General features: G+C 35.9%; 1 pseudogene; it reads right to left on the bottom strand.

Annotated features, from left to right (window-relative positions):
• Window positions 1-763: 763 nt before the first annotated feature.
• On the bottom strand, window positions 764-12773 carry LOC115964264 (annotated as a pseudogene).
• Window positions 12774-14735: the final 1962 nt, after the last annotated feature.

Raw genomic sequence — 14735 nt, 5'->3', positions numbered from 1 at the left:
ATATCTTTTTATGTCATTAGAAAGTTAACAATCCAAAATGAATAATCTATACTATTATTTAAAGAGCTTCTCTTATTTGGATTTCTCAATTTTTATACCTAAAACTAGCTTTTGAGCATGCGCGTGCTCAAAGGCTCTTCTATTTTTTGGGTAAGAGTTAATTTAGAACATTTATTATAATTTGAAATTAATATATTTTTCAATCACAAAAAAACCTAGAAGTATGACGAGTGTTAAGCATTTGTGGGTGAAATAATTTTCTCATCACATCCCTAGGTTTTTTTGTGATTGAAAAATATATGAATCCCAAATTATAATAAATGTTCTAAATAAACCCTTACTCAAAAAATAGAAGAGCCTCTAAGCACGCTGCACGCGTGTGTCGTGAGCTCGTACTCAGAGCTTAGTATTACATTTAATGCATTGAAGTTTCACATCAAAAACAAAAATTTTAATCTAATGTATGCGCAATAACAAAAACATTCAGGTAGGGAATTAATTATAATGTCTGCCCAATAATAGAAACATTTTTGCAGAGAAACTAAAGCAGAAAAAAAAAAAAATTAATCCACCTCTATAATGGTTATTATTAGCCTATTGGAGCAAAATTTTGCACTTAAGTGCTAAGAAAAGGAATTGAGACTCGAAATGCAAGCACAAAGAAAAGAAATAATTCATGAAAAGTAAAAGTGGCACAATTAGTATTTGTCCAGATACCTAGTCCTTGAAAAGACTCACTGTTTCCAAATGGATTAAGAGCCCCTCATTCTTCCATGAGAAGCTTGTGACCAATTTTATAAGATGCGTAAGCATCAATGCATGCATATTCAATTTGAGCTTCATTGAGCAATCTTGTCTCCCAATTGCTCATGCAAACATCTTTAGGCTTTCTCATTTCAAGCCCCACTGTTTCCAAGGCAAGTTGTTTCAAGCTAGGCCCTTGAAATCGTCCTGGCCACTGTCTCTTTGCCCCCTCACCAATATCCATGCTTTTGATACACTCTAGCTCATACTCTTAGCTATATCTCTAGCAACCCCAATTCCCACAAAAGTGAAGTTGGAGTCCATCAAAAAATTCTTGAGGGATTGGGGAATACTATCCATATAAAAAAGCTGAACAATTAGACACTTCTCATCTATGCAAAGCTGTAGAATTGCTGCTCTTTTGCTTGGATGTGGACTCCATTCAGTGTCTAAACCTACTACAGTGGATGTTCCAGCATATGTAGAAAGGATTTGGTGAACCCACTCGAAGGATTTGGTGAACCCACTCGTCTGCCTTGCAAGCTTTGTCAGTGACTATTGTTTCTATGGTTTTCCCAGAAAAGTTAACAGAGTATTTTGAGGGGGTAGGATTGATAGGTATGATTGGTTGTGTCAAGTGCAGACATTGGTAGCTCTTAATGAGACAAGAAAAGGAGAATATGGATATTTATAAAGTTTATGGCATTGTGATGGGACTTTCGTTTTGAAATTGTCCCAGTTCAAAAACTTTTGTTTTTGTTCTTTTCTTTGCAATATGTTTTGCTACATTAATTTGACCCTTTGTATCAGATTTGGGGTGTTTATAAGTCACCGTTTCAAGCATTTATGGAAATATAAAATTCTTAGTGAAATAATATCTGTATATGCATATATAAGCTACCCGATACAGATTACAGCTAGCTGCTCTAAGAGAAATATCGAAAAAAAGGAAGGTCATATCATATATGACTAAAAATGGTGCAGAAATAAATGATAACCATCTATGTTGACAAAATTTCTCTTATTGAAATAATCTTGATAAGATGTAATTACAAGTCATTAAATTTTGTTACATGATAAGATGTAATATATATGGTATGGCTTTTTTCAACATGATAAGATGACGTTTAATGTTAAATAAATAAATAAATAAAACTTCACCAGAATTAATATTACACGTAATTTAAAGTTGACATTAAATTAAATCATATGCTATATAATAAAAGTTAGGCTTAAAAGTCGTTGTTGCACCAAGCGGCTATTCTCACTAATTAGTTAATTAATTTTATATAAAAATAAATAAATAAAAACCAAAAAAACTCATGTTTTGACTAAGAGATAAGATTTAAAAATAATTTATTTGGGAAGTGAATTGATGCAAGCTAAGTTGCAACAATTTCTGTAAAAATGCACACATATCAATGCCTCAAATAGACACATTTCCAAGCTTATATTTAAATGAAAACTCCATTGTCAAGATTGAATTTTTTTTACCAAATAGCCACTTGACATGTGTGCATTTTATAGGAGTTGTATCAAATCCTTGCCTAATTTATTAAAAAAAAATTATATTATATTCAAACTAAAATTCTATTATTAAAAATTTCTAAACTTAAATCCACACAACTCACATTTTTCGTTTTTTTTTTTTTTTCCCCTAAAGTTTAACAAAATGTGGGCTTAGAAGCCGTGGTTAGGCCAAGTGGCCACTCTAACTAATTAGTAAATTAATTTATAAAAAAATAAAATAAAATAAACAAAAAAACTCACGTTTTGACTAAAGGATAAGATTTAACAATAATTTAAAACAAATTTAACTTATATTCAAACTAAAAGTCTATTAGTAAAGTTTCTAAACTTAAATCCTACACAACTCACGTTTTTGTTTTTGTTTTTGTATTCGTATTTTTCCTCAAGTATAATAAAAGTTGAGCTTAGAAACTATGGTAGCGTCAAGTGTATACTCTCAATAATTAGTAAATTAATTTTATTAAAAAAAAAAACCTGTGTTTTGACTAAGGGGTAAGATTTAACAGTAATTTAAAACACATTTAAATTTTATTCAAAAACTAAAAGTCTATTATAAAAAATTTCTAAACTTAAATCTTACATAACCCACGTTTTTATTTTATTTTCCTCAAGTTGCATGATTTAATAATAATTTAAAACAAATTAAAATTTTAATCAAACTAAAGGTCTATTATAAAAAATAAATAAAAAATAAAAAATTATAAACTTAAATCCTACACCACCCACACTTTTTTTTTTCCTCAAGCTTCATCTTATTAAATTGATATTTTATTAGTAGATTAAGCAATAAAACTCTTGACTAAGGATACTGTGGGGTCAGAGAATTTATGACCTCGGCCCACTTTATATTAAGGCCCAAGGCCCAAGCCGAGGAGAGATATTGCCGAGGACGCACAATGAAAGTCCAAACGGCCTAAGGATATGACCGAGAACGATCTTGTTCTCGGCATCCCATAGTGCCCCTAAAAGAAAGGGCGAGCACAGTGTAGGAGCGGCCCAAGTAAAAGGCTGCCAATACTGCAATAAAGACCTTTGCGCCTGACAGGTCCATGCTCTTCAGCTTTTACAATGACCCCCAATCACTCTAGGTATGAGCTAATAGGACAAGTATCAACCCTAGAAAATTGAGCTTACACGTGGACGTTGGAGGGAGGGTAAATGCTAGTATAAAAAGGAAAGAGAAGTAATTCAGAGGGGGGGGGGGCAAATTGTCTCCCAGACCATGGAGCCCTAAAAGGGGAATAATAAGAGCATGAAGCTTCTCGGACGAGGTCCTGGAGCCACTCAGGACACGCCAAGTTGGCCCTTGTGCAAATCGCTATAGAAACCATGACGAACCACTGTCCGGTGATCAAGGCCTAGCCTTTCAGCCCACGCTCTACAAATTTTATTGTTTGGGCCTTTAACGTACGAACCCAATACCGATTTGGGATCATTATGAATTGAGTCCTTACAATTGGCGCCGTCTGTGGGAAAGGCTTGTGCGTTGGCATAGGCAGTGGATTGAGCTCCTATCAAACAAGGGCCTGCGAAAGCCCCTCCATCACTTCCAACGGCCTGTTGTTGTTGCCCTAATATAAAATTCCACTAAGGGCTATGCTTCGAAGCACCAGAGACACAGGAAGTTCTAGGGTCATCCACCATCAGTTTAACGCCTCATACCTAGGCTGAGGGGCTAATCCTCGGAACTTAAAGAAATTATAAGTTTTGGACAGAACCAAGGTATTGCATGGTCCTCAGACTCAAACCTATGGGGAAACCAACTACTTAAGGAAAATTCTAAGTTTTGGACAGAACCCAGGTATTGCATAGTTCTCGGACTCAAACCTATGGGGAAACCAACTACTTAAAGAGATTCTAAGTTTTGGACAGAACCAAGATATTGCATGATCCTCAGACTCAAACCTATGGGGAAACCAACTACTTAAAGAGATTCTAAATTTTGGACAGAACCAAGGTATTGCATGGTCCTCGGACTCAAACCTATGGGGAAACCAACTATTTAAAGAGATTCTAAATTTTGGACAGAACCAAGGTATTGCATGGTCCTCAGACTCAAACCTATATGGAAACCAACTACTTAAGGAAAATTCTAAGTTTTGGACAAAACTAAGGTATTGCATGGTCCTCAGACTTAAACCTATGGGGAAACCAACTACTTAAAGAGATTCTAAGTTTTGGACAGAACCAAGGTATTACATGGTCCTCGAACTCAAACCTATGGGCAAACCAACTACTTAAGGAAAATTCTAAGTTTTGGACAGAACCAAGGTATTGCATGGTCCTCGGACTCAAACTTATGGGGAAACCAACTACTTAAGGAAAATTCTAAGTTTTGGACAGAATCAAGGTATTGCATGGTCCTCGGACTCAAACTTATGGGGAGATTAGTCGTTGGTAAATGGATTAAGTTCTAGACAGAATGGATATCCCGCCCTGTCCTTGGATCCTCGATTCTAAGGAAGCTAATGGAAATGAGTGTTTAGGCCTGGTATAGTCGTACCTCGGACCTCGGACCGGATGCCAAAAATGATTAAGGCCATGAATGTTGTCAAGAACGTGGCAAAGCACCTTAGTTCTCGGCGACCCTCTCGGATGGTTTATTTTTGGTTACCCATCCTCGGATGATTACCTCATATGCAATATAGAGCATTCAGCTCTTATCTCAGTTAGTCTCATATGTTTAACCTACTGTAGGTTGGTATTATTATGCTTGATAGTCTCAATAAGTTCAAAGTAATAACTTTTTGTTAACAAGGGTTTCGGCCTTAAGTATCGTTAAAAATATATATATATATATATATATATATATAGATATATATATATAAAGCACATCCATTCACAAAATAATTACTGCATAAAAGAAAGAATATGTAGAATAAAATAGAATCATCTTTTATTAAGACAAAGAAATAGTATAGCGTACAATGAGGGGCTTAAGCAAGCCTATACCAGAAGCTAACTACAAAAGCAAAAAGAAAAAGATACAAGGAAACGATAAATCCTTCAAAACTCTGCTCTAGTAGCGATTACGCATGACAGGATGGCCCTATTGATGGAAGGGAAGAAGAAGCAAAAGAAGAAGTAGAAACACCAGGATGGCCCCGGTGATGGGAAAGAAGAAGAAGCGGAGGCAAAACGAGGCACCAGTGAAGGAAGAGAGGAAGAAGCGGGGATGCCTAATCCCCGCATCAGTTCTGACTCCTAACACGCAGGTGTCATATTAGCAACGCTCGAGAGAGAGCGGATGGTACCGACGATGAGAAACCCCATTGTTATCGCACCAAAAATCTGACGCGACCAGCACCTGCTTCGAATTTTGGCTAAAAGAGGAGGAGGCTTCTCTCCCGCCTTATGAAAGGGGAGAATTGTCTTGAGTCTCCGTCTCCCTTGCCCTGACCGCGCCATCTTGAGTCTCGGAGAGACCTAGTGCTTCTAGAGAGGGTGTGGTCCCTTCACCCCCACTTTTGCCTCAAACATATCACTCTCTAAGGCTTAATTGCACTGGTAATGAAAACTTTGAGCATAGCTGGAGGTTTAGGAATTTGAAAAGATTAAAGGGTCTGTACGTAAAGGAAGTGACCTCCTACCTTACTTCTTATATGGAGGGTAAGTTTGGTGGCATTTAATCTACACAGATTTCCAAGAAGAGCTACAAACGAGATAATTTCCACTCGACTCCCAACGCCGTCTACAATTGTTGGATTTGAGTGGCCTCATAAAGGGAACTTATTAAAGACGCGCCTTGTACACTGAAACGGCAAGAGCGCGGTGTGAGTAAATCTAAAGGAATGTCTCATAACCAGGCGCATTTTCCAGGCAAATGAAGAGACACTGACACTAATGAAGGACAAAGTTAGGCAAACCATGATATAGGCCTGGCATCACCAAAACCCTCCTTTTGAGGGGCTTATGTGGGGTCAGAGAATTTATGACCCCGGCCCACTTTATATTAAGGCCCAAGGCCCGAGCCGAGGAGAGATATTGCCGAGGACGCACAATGAAAGTCCAAACGACCTAAGAATATGGTCGAGGACGATCTTGTTCTCAGCAACCCATAGTGCCCCTAAAAGAAAGGACGAGCACAATGTAGGAGCGGCCCAAGTAAAAGGCTGCCAATACTGTAATAAAGACCTTTGCGCTTGACAGGTCCATGCTTTTACAACCACTCCCAACCACTCTAGATATGGGCTGATAGGACAAGTATCAACCCTAGAAAGTTGAGCTTACACGTGGATGTTGGAAGGAGGGTAAATGCTAGTATAAAAAGGAAAGAGAAGCAATTCAGAAAGGGGGGGCAAATCGTCTACCAGACCATGGAGCCCTAAAAGGGGAATAATAAGAGCAAGAAGCTCCTCGGACGAGGTCCCGGAGCCACTCAGGACACACCAGGTTGGCCCTTGTGCAAATCGCTATAGAAACCATGATGAACCACTGTCCGGTGACCAAGGCCTAGCCTTTCAGCCCACGCTCTACAAATTTTATTGTTTGGGCCTTTAACGTACGAACCCAATACCAGTTTGAGATCATTACGAATTGAGTCCTTACAGATACGATTTAACAATAATTTAATTTAAATAAAGTTTTATTATCTAAGTTTTAGAAATTTAAATTCTATTCAAACTAAAAGTCTACTATCAAAATTTTCTGAACTTTCAGTCATGACTTTTCGTGGTTGTGCCAAGATTACTTACACTAATTAGTAAATTAATTATATAGTTTTTGTTAGGATATATTTCCTCAATTAAGGGACAATATTTAATAACTGTTTGAATTAGGTAAAATTTTATCATTTAAATTTCAACAAAGTTAAATTCTATTCAAACTAAAAGTATTTTATAAAAAAATTATAAACTTAAATCCCATACAAAAACTCATTTTTTCTTTCTAAAAAAAGGGGGGTTTGGCTTATCTCTAGTACTTTTTAACTGGACATGTCCTTTTGTTTTAAATATATAATGCTAAGTGGTAGTGTGTTTTAATCTCCACCTTTTATTTAGTTAAAGGGTGACATGACAGTCACTCATTAAAACCAAAGAAGATTCTGGTTAAAAAAGTACTTGAGGTATGCCAAACCAAAAAAAAAAAAAAAACTCACATTCTGACTAAGTGATAAGATTTAACAATAATTACATTTTTTATTTTGTTTTTTTTTACTCAAGTTGCATGATTTAACAATAATTTAAAACAAATTTAAATTCTATTCAATAAAAGTCTATTATAACAAATTTCTAAACTTAACTCCCACATAATCCATGCTTTTGTTTTTATTTTTTCCCCTCAAGTTGTATCTTATTAAATTAATATTTTATTAGGATATTAAGACACAAAACTCTTGACTAAGGGATAAGATTTAACGTTAATTTAATGGACAAAATTTAGTTACAAAATTGGTTGTAACCTAAGGCTAAAACTTCCTTTAAAAATTACTGCATATTTTGAAAATCAAACCGTTAAATTGCATATTTTTTATGCTCTTGATACACATGTCAAATTTTGTATCAATTGGATATTATTTACTATAATATTTATAGCCTATATTTTATGCATAATTTTAAACTACAAAAATGTATAATTTGAACAATTTATTGATGACAAAACTATTGGCTTTTAATTTTCTAGAAGTTTTGCTGGAGAATATAAGAAAAAAATGTAATCCAATGGTGGATTTATCAAAATTCACCTTAAATAAAATAATATTTGAAAGTTCAAATAGTGTATAAAACACTCTTGAACGTTTAGACGCCCAATAACAAAAATACCAATTTAAGCTTTATGACAAACAATAAGTGTGCGGAAAATGAACACAAGATATAAACAGAATAGGTAAACAATCTAAGTCAATTAAAACCACATCCACAGCAGAAAATAAAAGGCAAAAATTAAGTTAAGAGAGATGCAAACACAAGGACAACACAACGATGTGTTATCGAAGAGGAAACCGAAACCCTCGGCGTAAAACCTCTCCGCCACCCTCCCAGCGGTAAGTAATCCACTAGAAAATGTAGTTGGGATACATGAACAACAATAGACCCTCCAAGCCTAATCTATCCAGTGTACCTAAGCCCTCCAAACTTCTTGCTCCAACGAGGTTGCGCCAAACTTATTTCTTTTCTAACTTCCCAGATTCCGCTACTTGACCATAGCATCAACCAATGTGAAATTGGTTCCTTCCTAACTGCTTCCCAAAAACACCAAACAGCTCTCTCATAGAAATGGATATGGTGAAAAAAGGTTTTGGTAAAAGGCCTCTCAAGGATTTAACAATGGAGAGGAAGAGAGTAGAGGAATTTGAAGAGTCTCTTATATGAAGATTGTGGATGAATCAATATTGTTTTAGTCTAGGGTTTCTCTCTCAAAATTCTCTCTAGAAGCTCTCTTTCTTTCGTGGGTATATAGGGTATTTATACTGGGGTGAGAATGGAATGTGAAGAGTCAGGTTTTTCAAAACAGGGCTGGCTCGTGGCTTAGCCTTGCGGCTTGACTGAGTTGCGAGATCCAACCGTGAGATAACTGAACGGCCAGTTGTCCTATTTTGTCTTGTAGTGCTCTAGCTAGCATGACACTTCAACTTCTGGCATGCCTGGCACGTGTGCAGCTTCTGGCGGCTTGTAGCCGTGAGTCACCCGCGAGATCCAGTCACGAGTCTCTGTTTTTCTTACACACTCTTGAGCATTTCTTCACACTATCTCACTCATTACCCTTACAAGAATCTCACCTAAATACAGGGTTACTAATTGCTGAAATACAAGTAAATTTGGCACGGAATAAAGCCTACAAGATGGTTGATTAAATTCAACCTTACAATATTCATTTCTATTTTTTTAGGTATAATTTTGTAGCTAAACTTTGTTCAAATTTAATTTAGATAAAAAAATTTCACTAAGTTTTAGAAATTTAAATTCTGCTCCAACTAAAAGTCTATTATTAAAATTTTTAGAACCTATATATATATATATATATATATATATATATATATATATATTCAACCATGATTTTTTGATACAATCCCTCTTAACTAATAAGTCATCCCTATAATTAAATCTCACACAATACACCCCACGTTGTTACATTTTTTTTTTTTCAAACTACAACTTACTCTTATGTTTTAAACTAATAAATTCATCTTGCTTATTCTTCTCTGCTTTTGAATGTGTGTGTAGGATATTATGCTAAAGGGGATTTATTATAAAGAAGCAAAATAATGAACACCCATTTAAGTTCTTGCTTCTCTTATGTAAGTTCTTATTTATTTTTTTTTATTCTTAATTTTTGAACTCTTTTGTGTATGTTTTGATTTTTGGTTTTGGTTACTGTATTGAAGTTGTGAGTGTGTTTATTTTTTCCAACGAAAAAATTGGTATTAAGGAACTATTTATTATTATTATTGTTCGTACTGGTTAAGGCATAAATTAAACATAACCTAAATAAGAATGATCAAACTCATTCCATATCTTATATTAAGAAATTAACACAAAGCGTAAAGAGAATTTTAAAATATAAAAATAGATAAACACTATGGTGCACCCTTCCTTGGGCCAAGTGGTTATAAGGCAAGGGTGATAGGCGTCTCTCCCCGATGTGGGGTTGAGCAAATCCATGCAGGTGGGAGCAAGGGTCGACCGTGCCCATCCCAAAGAGGACAATACTTGATTAGGGAAAGATTCTTTCCTCCCACAAACACTTATATTATAAAGATGAAACTCTAAACAATCAAAACTTCAAGTAATTTTTTTTTATTAAAATTATTTACTTATTTTATAATTTATTATTACTATTTATTTAATAATTTAGTTTTAATTATTTTAAATTTTTTAGCTTAAATTTGAATCTTCATTACGCTGTACATTATACAGGAATAATACTAGTTTAAATAATATTAGGGGAACTAGTAATATGAATTAATATAAGGACAAAGTTTGGTTACAAAATTTGTTGTAACCTATGCCTACAAATTCCTTTAAAAAAAATTAACATTACTACATATTTTGAAAATCTAACCGTAAGATTGCATATTATTTACTATATGACCTATAACGTTATTTTTTATGCATAATTATAGACTATAAAACTTGCAATTTAAACAAATTACATAGCTATTAATCTTTGATCTTTTAGGAAATTTTACAAGCATGGAAAATATAAGAAGAAAATGTAATTCAATGATAGATTTATCAAAATTCATCTCTAATAAAAAGATATTGAGTACAGTTCTAGTCTTAGGCTATAACAAATTTTGTAGCCAAACTTTATCCTTAATATGATTACATGAATTATATTAATTTTAATATTTAATTACATCATATTAATATAAATTACATTGATGTAATTATATTAATAAATTTTTTATCAAACATAATCATATTTTAAAATATTAGAGGGTATTCTAGATATTGAAAACCTAAAAATACTGTGCATTAAAGAAAAATTGTGTGAGTATGAGTGATTTATTTATATTTTTATATATAGATAGGATAAAATTTTAATTTATAACATACATTCTTTGATAATAACTCTTATCATCAAGTCAAGAGACCAATTGAAAACCTTTTATCAAAAATTTTTTTTTTGAAAACTTGATTTTTTTTCTTGAAAATTCAATTACTTTATAAATTCAATGCCAAACACACATGAATTTTTCCATATTAGTGAAAACGTTTTCATAATATTATATTATAAAACATAAATTAATATTCCTTACTATTTGTTTAAGTATTAAATAGAACCATGGTCATGCCTAACTCCTCGAATCACATACCTTGGGTAAATTAATACTTCTTGAGCAAATATCCATGTGTTAAATAGAACCTCGGTCATCCTTGGTTCCGAGGACCATACGCCTTGGATAAATTAACATTATTTAGTATCTCTTTAGGTATTAAACAGAACCTTAGTCATGTTTGGCTCCTTTGACCATCCACTATGGGTAAATTAATATCTACTATTGTCTGGATCTACTGCTAAGTGGATGTTTTACCATTGTTTAGAGTTGAGAAGGAAAGCCTAAAGCGTGCATGATTATGTAATTTGTTTGTTTCAAACATATCAGGTATGTTTTTGAAGCTAAAATTACTCCTTATTAAAGATTATAAACTTGGAAGATTTAGCCTGTCCTATTATCAGTTGTGCAAAGTGTAGCAACTGTACTATCACTTGTACAGACAATTGTTGCAGTCAAGGATATGGATATATCTTAAGTTGAATGAAATTATATCTCATTTTTATATCAGTTAAGTTGAATAAGATTATATCTCATTTTTATATCAGTTAAGTTGAATGAAATTATATCTCAATTAAGTGTAAAGCAAGGCGAAAGTCATATCAAAATTTGCACAAGTACCATGAGTATGAAATAAAGCTCATAATTATCATTACATTAAGCCTTAGAAAAGGAAAAATACTTACAACTTTGAAAATTCAAAAAATCATTACATATATATATAAAATAAAATAAAATAAAACAAACAAACAAACACCTTAAGACAAAAGGTGTATAGATTCTAGTTTAAGTCCTAATTGATCATGAGAAGTGGGTTATCTTTCGCTGTAGGCTTGGTGGCTTTGGCAGCTGTAGTTGTGGTAGAGGCTAGCCCCTTGCCCTTGGGATCATCTTTTGTAGGTATTGGAAGGGTTGCGAGGATGATCTCAAAGTTCTGGTAGGCTTCTATACCCTTGGAGGGATCCTTGGACATAGCTTCAGGTTTGGTGGCATTAGGAACGTGTCCTCCTCCCTTACAGGTACCTCGGTCTGTTTTGCCTCCCTAGAAGGGCTGTTAGGAGAAAGGAAGGCCTCGGTAAGGCTATCCTTGCTAGGATCAGTCTCCTTGGAAGCAATTTCAGCTTGGGAGCTTGGAGGGATTGATACTCAGATTACAATAGTAGACATTCTCTACTCTCTTAAGAGCAAAGGAGGCTTCAAGCCCAACCTGGTTGAGGGCCTCATTCCACACTTAGAGGCAATAGATTCTACACACACTAGAGACTTCAGCCTTGAGGGCATCCTCAGTCTCGGCTACCCCCACCTCATAGTCATATTGTTCAGCTTTTCTGTGGCCTTCTCAGCCTCCTCCAACTTCTTCTTCATGACACTGATTTGCTCGCCTGCGGTTAGCTGGTCCTCGGTCTAGCAAAGTTGTCTACATTGACCCTCAGATTGCCTCTCAGCTCCTTCCAAGGCACCTCAGCGCTCTTCTTGTCTCTGTCCGCCTCAATCAGCTTCTAGATCCTTTTTTCGGCCACATTGAAGGCATCCATGGCCGCAATGCGCCTCCCCTTCTCATCCTTCATTTGTCAATGAGAGCTATTCACCAACTCCTTGGCCCTATGCGTAGCTTGGATAGCCTTTTAAACATATATATATATATATATATATATATAATGATCAGTGAAAGTAATTGTAATCTTTAAAAAAAAAAAGGCATTAAAACACTTACCGAGGCAAGATCCCTTTTCAAGCTAAGAAACACCTCGTGCTTCTTCATGGACCTAAGGTTGGCCATGTCACCAGGAAACAGAACGGCTTACTCCAAAGCATTGACCATATAACCCACCTTCCCTTGTTGAAAATCCCTTATGGAGGCATTAGTGGGCTGGGGGCTCCATCCAGCACCAGGGGAGGGTTCCAAACTGGGGCTTTTCTCTAGTGATCACGCCCTCTCTCCACCACAGGTCCTTCACTTAAGGACCTGGTGTTGGCAGTTTTCGCTGCTTTGGCCCCCTTTTGGGGCTCAACTTCCTTGGATGGGAAGCCTCTTCCTTCCTCCACTACCTCCTTCCCCTTCTGATCTCACTTCCTCTTTTAGTTGTTTGGGTCAACTTGAGGAACCTGACCAGAAGGGGGAGTGGGAGGCTTGCGTTGGATTGCCTTCTCAGACACATTGCCTCCTATGTGGGACTCCAACAAGTCTAGGAGGCTTGATCTGGTTTTGCGCTGTAGTACCATGGCATCAAGAATTGTTAGAGCTTCCTAGGTGTGGCTTACTTGGGCTCGAGGTAGATGACTGAAGTTACCGACTAGAGTTTCTGGGGACTGGGGGTGGTTGAAGACTTCAAAATCGTCTTCGAAATCTAAGATTTCAACTATTTCTTCTTCCTCCTTGATGGTTGGTTGGGAAGGTGTGGCTTCTTCCTCGGTAATGTGTTGGAATGGCAATTCTATCTATTGCATACCTTTTGGGGCAAGGCCTAAATTGAGGAAACCCGGTATAGCAATGTTGATCAAGTGTAGGCAGTAGTCTTTCACCTTGATCATGTACTTAGGTGCCTGAAAGCTAGATGACAGAAGGTTGTAGCCGAAGATGAGATGAGTCGCCCTCAATTGCCTGTCTTTGTGTATAAAAATCTCGGCCTTGAGTATTTTGGTCAGGTTTGGCTTATTGACAAGGCCGAAGTTTGGAATAGCAGAATACTTGTGTGCAAATTCATCAAAAAAATAAAAGTATTACTAGAAAACAGTACAAACGAATGTAAAAGTAAACTACAAGTACCAATAGAAATGTTGAGCAAAAAGAGTGTTAGTAAGTAAAAAAAGGTATTGCTAGAATCATAAGCCTAGACCTAAAGTACCCCACCTGGTGTCCCTTTTCTGGTCGGACAGTAAAGCCCATTGTGCCATTCCCCTGAGACGATTAGAAAGTCCTTATTCATGTCTTTATTAGACTCAAGGAGACACGATATGAGCTTAACCGCAGGAACTCTAGTTTTTAGGTAATACCCCTGCCCTGTTAGTTTATGAAGGTTGTAAATCTAGTTAACGTCGTGATGGGTGAGGTTTACACCCATCTTCTCGTTGAGGCATCTACGCTACCTAAGATCCTAAACATGTTAGAAGCGCATTGGGTGAGGGAAAGTCTATGGGCAATTAAATAATCCCTAGTTACTCTACCTATAGGGATTCTCATCCCTCCCTCTATAAAGGCAATCATAGGGATTACAACTTCTCCCTCCTACCTCAGGGCGTGCCATTCCCCCTGTTTACAATACCTAATCGAAACCCCAAGAGAGATTTGATATTGAGCTTTGAAGCTCTCTATGCCCTCTGGAGTATATAATAAGTAAGTGAATCTACCCATTTGGGAGAAATGATGAAAGGAATTGGTGGACAAGATGGAGTTAGAATGGCCGAGGAAGAAAGGGCTCTAGATAAAAAAGGAACAAAAGAGAAAATGAGAAGATGAAAAGAAGAGAACGCTAAAGATAACTTACGGAAAGAAAGAAAGGCTCCTCGGACTAGCTCTTGATATTTAAGAGTGCAAAAAGTAAAGTAGTTAAAGTCTTCAAGCAATATATATATATATATATATATATATATATAAGGAGGAAAAGCAAGCAGAAAAACTCCAGCTCAAGTCCCCATAAAATCTTCAGCCGTCAGATCTCTATCATACCGTAGAGCGTGGGGGACATGGAGCTGTAGAAAATAATTGTGAGGTGCGTCTCAGATGCTGAAACGTCAAGAGTGT

The sequence above is a fragment of the Quercus lobata genome, chromosome 10 (assembly GCF_001633185.2).
Source record: "Quercus lobata isolate SW786 chromosome 10, ValleyOak3.0 Primary Assembly, whole genome shotgun sequence".
NCBI lineage: Eukaryota > Viridiplantae > Streptophyta > Magnoliopsida > Fagales > Fagaceae > Quercus > Quercus lobata.
Note: the sequence above shows the minus strand (reverse complement) of the source record. Positions and strands in the feature narration are given on the sequence as shown.